Here is a 6,270-nt window from a genome sequence, read left to right on the forward strand (position 1 = left end):
CATTATTCATATGAAGAATTATTAGTCTTGTCGACCCCAGTGTAGTGCATAGGCAAGATGAGTAATGAGCAATTAAAGCTTATTTGAGAGGGGATGCCAAAACCCCTCATGCATAAAAACCTGCTTAGCTACAGACAAAACCTTTTCATGCTGTCTCAAATGTTGCCTATATCTAGATATGGAAAACATAACTTTCTCATTTCCCTTTGTATTAAGAAGTGGTTACACATAGAAGGCCTTATGATATATTTCAAATTTATTTCCATATTCTGAAAAATTTTGTAATTAATTTTAAAAAAATCACACTAAGATTTCATTGCATGGTTTTTTCCCTCCCACTCTATTAAGCTTTTCTTATGTATTAATTGTGTCAAGAATAGATCTCCAAAAGAGATAGCATAAATATTAACATAGGTTCCTAAGCCTAGCTTCATGCCTGCATGCATCCTAGGAGAAATAGCTGTGCATGAACTATTTATGGGAGTTAGGGTACAAGGAGCAGAAGACTTAATTTGAGGCACAGATTACTTCAGAATTTGCCTTTGGTCATACAAAAGGGCACCCCACAAAATGTTTGCAATCATAGGATCATGTAAAATGTTAATGGGTTTCATTTAAACTTAAGTTCAATAGTCTGAGCTATCAAAATAATTTTTTTAAATCATATCCTAACAAGAAAAATTCAGCTTAGATATTTACCTGCTATTGCATTATGGTAATATGAGAGTGACGGTATTTTGCAATTACACCAGAAAAATAGGTCTTTGGATTGTTCCTTTCCAGAGCAGGTCTCACAGAGCAAACAAAAGTACAGAGGAAGGCTACCTTCACAGCCAGCTACTTGGAACAACTTACCTACAATAATTGATTACACAGACTTACACTCTTTTCCAGACTGAGAAAATGTTTATGAAGTGTACAACACTACCAGCCCATCCAGTGTTAACAGAGAATGAACAATGATTATGTTGCCAATTACAAGAGTTACTGAAGAGCAACCAAAAATGGCAGAGGCCAAGCTAAAGTTTTCCAGGACATAAGAACAGTCTGTTTACTACAGAGCATCTGAGATATAAGAGGATAAACCAATTATATGATGATGGCTCTGACCCCGCAGCTTAAACAAGAGTTGGTTTTACATACGGAACTAGTGTGACTTCCCAAAATGTTAAAAGAGCATTTTTAGCCACACAAATTGTTTAGCTTCAATTGATCAAATCTACCAGGTTCAGAAAAGTTTTGGTTTGTAATCTAAGCTCTCCAAGACATAAAAATACTCTGTTTACTGCAGGGCATCTTAGACACAAGGGAATAAACCAATTATGCTATGATGGATCTGACCCTGCAGTTCAGAGAAGGGTCAGACAGTGGTGTTTAACCTGCATTTATGGGATTTAGCTGCAGCATTCAACTGTTGTTTAGGTAGCCATTAGGCATACATAGATGGAATTCTATCAAGAGTGGTGTGTTTTAGAATGCATCTCATTGAATCAATTGCTGAATTTTTTCTCCATGGAAATCCAGTCAAAAAACCACAGACACAAAATGTGTCTGCCAGATCCTTCACAGATCCAAGGAGATGAACCTAACTGTCAACTTGTCTACTTTTATGTCACTGCTACATTACAGGATCTGGCAGAGATAGGAGTTTCTGGAGGAAAGTGCCAGGGTAGCCTTGGTGATTCTGCAGATTTCTAGAAAGAAAGACTTTAAAGCTGACACTAATAGTCAAGATTTTTAGGGCAAAAATTCAGATAAAAATGAAAATCAAAGCTTCCTTGTTGGAATATCAATCAATTAGTCTATAATACTGATATTGAGGCATTTGTTTTGTGTTAGGCCAACTTTTTGCTGGTATGATGTGTATGATTTGGATGGAGCAAGAGGGTACTTCTATCTAAGAAGCTTTCTGTCTAAATAAATTAAAGATATCAGCTGCAAATAAAAAAGGTACAGAGCTGGTCCACTAATATGTAAATGGGAGAGTTGGAATCAAGGTAATCTACTTCTAGAAAATCATATCAATATAGTACTACTCAAACCACAAAATAAAACTCACTCTTTTGCTACCAAACAATATGTTTATCTATCATATATTGCCATGTATATTGAGTCATGGTGAAAATGAGCAGTTCTTTTAAACCATTCCCCATTACTTCCATCAAATACAACTGTGCCAGCACCCAAACCCCCAAAGTCTGGGACAAGAAAGCTCTTTGCTTTTTCCTTTATCAACTAAAATGTTCTTTCATGCCTGCTTTCTGATGCCACTGGGTGCTGCCTTCCAGCCTACAAAGGCACAAAATATACTACAGGAACTATAAATCTCTCCCTCATATATGTAGAAAACTAATTTCCTATATTACTTGTTCCAATCAACTCTCTGCTTTTCATTAAGCACAGCATGTAATTTAAAAATACATTTGGGACACAAGACTGAAAACTTTCTAAGACCAACCCTCAGGTTGCTGAAGAGTAAGCCAGCATTCAAGTAGGGAGATTTCCAAGAGCTACTTAATATAAAACAATTAAATTGTTTCAATCATTTGAGTTCAAGCTGTTGCAATCATTAAACTCCAGATTCAGAATATGTATGCAGCACTGGATTTTAAAACCAGTAAAGGATATTTGAATAAAGTTAATTCCTAATCTCTTTGCTTCCCAATGGCCACAAATACTTTTACACTAGAACCTATTTCTTTATGGACAGTTTACTCCTCTATTTCTCTAAGTGTACATCAAAATATTTCTAGCTCATCATTGATTTCTGCACTAGAGCAGCACCCAAGAACCCTGTCACCAAGCAGGGCAACTATGAGCAAAACTTGCTAGGACAATTCATTCCCAAGAGCTCATGTGCAGAGAAAACAAATCTCCTAGCATAGCATCTGCTACACAAAGAAACATAGTTTTAATTTAATTAGTTTGGATTTTAAAAATCTGTTAGACTTGTTTGCAAATAGTGTTAGCTGGTGAATGGCATCTGTACAATAGATAAATGCTAATATGGCACAATTTCACATGTTTTACAAACTGTTAGACAGTGATGCTAAAATTAGGACATTATTTATTTTGAGAACTGGACAGGAGACAGTTCTTTTAAGTTGTCTTTAAAGCTTTTGCAGCTTGAGCTGCATTTGCATTCACAATTAGGGCAGGGGGGTGGATGGAGGAAGAAATCTTCCAAGTATTTTTGGCAAAACAGCTTGGTCAAAGTGCCTTTTTTCTTTAAAAAAGAGGGAGAAACAAATCAGGTTTTTGCTTTATATAGAATATATCACCCAATCTGTCATTCAAAAATATTTCCTTTCCTTTCTTCCAGGACTTTGAAACACTTAATTTCTCCTCACACATTTTTCCATGCTTGCCAACTAATTAATTACTATATGTTGTATTTAAGGCACTAAACAAAAAATTAAATACCCTGGACCTAATTGATGCAGAATTTCGGTAGCACATAGATGTTTACAACAGTATCTACCAGGCTGTGCCTTCTCCAAATTACAGATCTTAAAGAGGCCTTAAAGCCCTCTTTTGCCTCTTGCAGAATGTTTCCAGTACAGCTCCCATCTTTTAGAAAACTACTTTAAGTCTAGCAGCATTGCTCATGTCAATTTATTTTACCTACCTATAAATATTAGTTAAATTCAAAGTTTTATATTTGTAGGATTACAAAGCAATAAATTGATTTTTAAATCCTGCTGCTACACGGCTCCCATGTGTCGCATGATTTTGATTAAGGTGTCTGAAAGAGATCCCAGAGAAGAAAATAACCAAGAATTCATGGTTAGCTAAACCCTTTAAATTTAGTTGAATACAGTAAAAATAATTAAAAATATCAGCTGTCAGCAAAGTATAAGAGCCTCCCAGCAGATACATCTTGAACATTCTGTAAAACCCCAGAATGGTTTTAAAACACTGTAGTCTTTATTAGCAGACATGGTACTCCAGTTCATGAATACAAAGTAGACAAATAATAGAAATGTGAGAGCTAAGTTTTGCTACCACATGATCTTTTTCAGACTGTGAAAAATAAGGGCTAGGCAAAGGGTTATAATAAAACTAACTACACCCCCTTAAATTGTGCACACTGATGAAGATTTGTAGCCAGTATGCCACACACAGTTAGTTCTGCAGATCTGGAACTTCTTTTTCAAATACAACTTTTTCTCCTGTTTTTTTGGTTTACATTCTAAAGTTGACAGAGCTGCCAAACCACAGCTTATTCAATAACTTACAGAAATCATTTTGCTTTACAAAAATGGGCAAAAAAATATATTTTTCCTCTTTAGAATCAAATTTGGAGACTTTGACCTATTGTGTACAGGTATACTCACATACATCCACATGCAAGAGGTATTTTCTATAAAATTATTCAAATGGAATGCCTTTCTTTACAGCTTTCTAACTATGCTAAAAAAAAAAACTCCAATAATAAAAAAATCTATGGCTGCAGATGGTACATACACTGCCTTCCACTAAATGTTGAAGTCTCTTATTACAATTGGACAAGGAAACTGCAAGTTTTCTTTTAACATAAATTCCTTCCCTTGGCAGTTTTTTCTGTCTCTGTGTTCATGTTATTTTAAAACACTTTCATTTGATCATTCAATATTTTCCACCACCAACTAGGTGATAAATAGGCTTGCCACCTGGCTCAGCTTCCCATCCCCTCTCCCAGTTTGAATATTTCTTTAGACACGAAAGCCAAAGGAAATGGAAAAACTGCCAGAGGTATTTTTTAATGCTTTCAACAAACACAAATAAAAAAGAGATTCTGTATGGACATGAAAGTCAAGACCCTCTCTGGGTCCATCTGTCACCTCCTCCCTTGCAAAAAGTAATTCCTACATTTAAGCCAAAATTAATCTCAGCAGAATTCTAAGCAAAAATATTGATTTAGTCTCAAACTTTTCAGTTGCTTCTTCGAGAATCTATTTCTATCTCACTGAATCCTTTTCACATATTTTAGTGCTTTCTCAGCTTCCTGTATGCACCCTTTCCCATTTTTCTATTTCACTTTTTTCTTCTAATATCCTTGCTGAAATAGCAAATCTCTGCTTTTCCTACCTTTCAGGAGGGTGCAGTGCCTGTCTCCCGTAGCTCCATCCTGCTTCATGTCACCCCTTTCCTTTAACTTCCAGCTCTGCTTTTGCATTTTCTGTCTCATTCTACCACATTCAAGACAGCCCAAAAATAAGTGATCCCCATGGACAACACCTTTTCCCAATTCATCTTCTTCTTGGCACCTAGAATAATTGATTACTATATCAATAGTCCTAGGATACACCCTAGGGTATATCCTACCGCCCACCACCCAAAAATCTACAAATGTACTACCAACCATCAAAGAATTTACACATAATGATGGTCTCCACCATCTACTCAAGATTGACAGAATTCCCACGGCACCTGAGAGAAGAGTCTGCACTTCCTGAGGATGCTTCTCCCCTGTAACTTCAACATCTTCCACATTCCTGAGTCAGGAGTCACAGTTGCTATTAGTTGCTATTCAGTTCCTAGTGGGACCTCCAGGAATACATCTCCTCAACAAAGTACAAGTGAAAACCTTGGAGTACACCTCTGATAAACATGAGCAAATGTGCAAGTGGGATTGGACAGCTTTTCACAAAGTCTTTGCACTGTTACACCAGAAAACCCAGAGCAAAGCTTTATTAACTTAACTAGAACAAATCCAGAAGTAAAGGAAAAATTTTCATGGATTGTAGTTGGAAAAGGACAAGTTTTGAATTGAATTTTCTGTCAAAAACTTCATACATTATCTTCTTCCTCATGCCATATCCTCCCCTAAAAAGAAATTTGAAAAAATAAACCAACATTATTAATTCAGGGAGAAAAGCTATATGAATCCTAACTCCAACCTCTTGATCTTGAAGCCTTCATGGAAGTTCTTACCTGGTGATACCAGACCATCAGCTTCCTCAAAGAAAATTTATTACTGTGTTCAGTTCTGCAAAAAGGATGACTGTGTTTCATTTTTAAGAGACTTTTACCTGCTAATGTTCCTGCCCACATATAAGAGGATGAGAATACAAAATATCCATATTACCTTGCTTAACAGTCATTTTGCTAAATGTTCCAATCAAAACTCACATTTTTGGAAGGAGAGTGGGCAAGGACAAAACTTGGATTTTGGCTAACTTTTGGTTTATTTTCCCTGTTATAACCACTGGAACATTTCTATGTTTGAGCAAGACTTCCCAGTTTGCTTAGAAAAACTGGTCCCCATTTTCAGCTCCATTTTAACAG

The sequence above is a fragment of the Fringilla coelebs genome (genome assembly GCF_963513975.1).
Source record: "Fringilla coelebs genome assembly, chromosome: 3".
Lineage (NCBI taxonomy): Eukaryota > Metazoa > Chordata > Aves > Passeriformes > Fringillidae > Fringilla > Fringilla coelebs.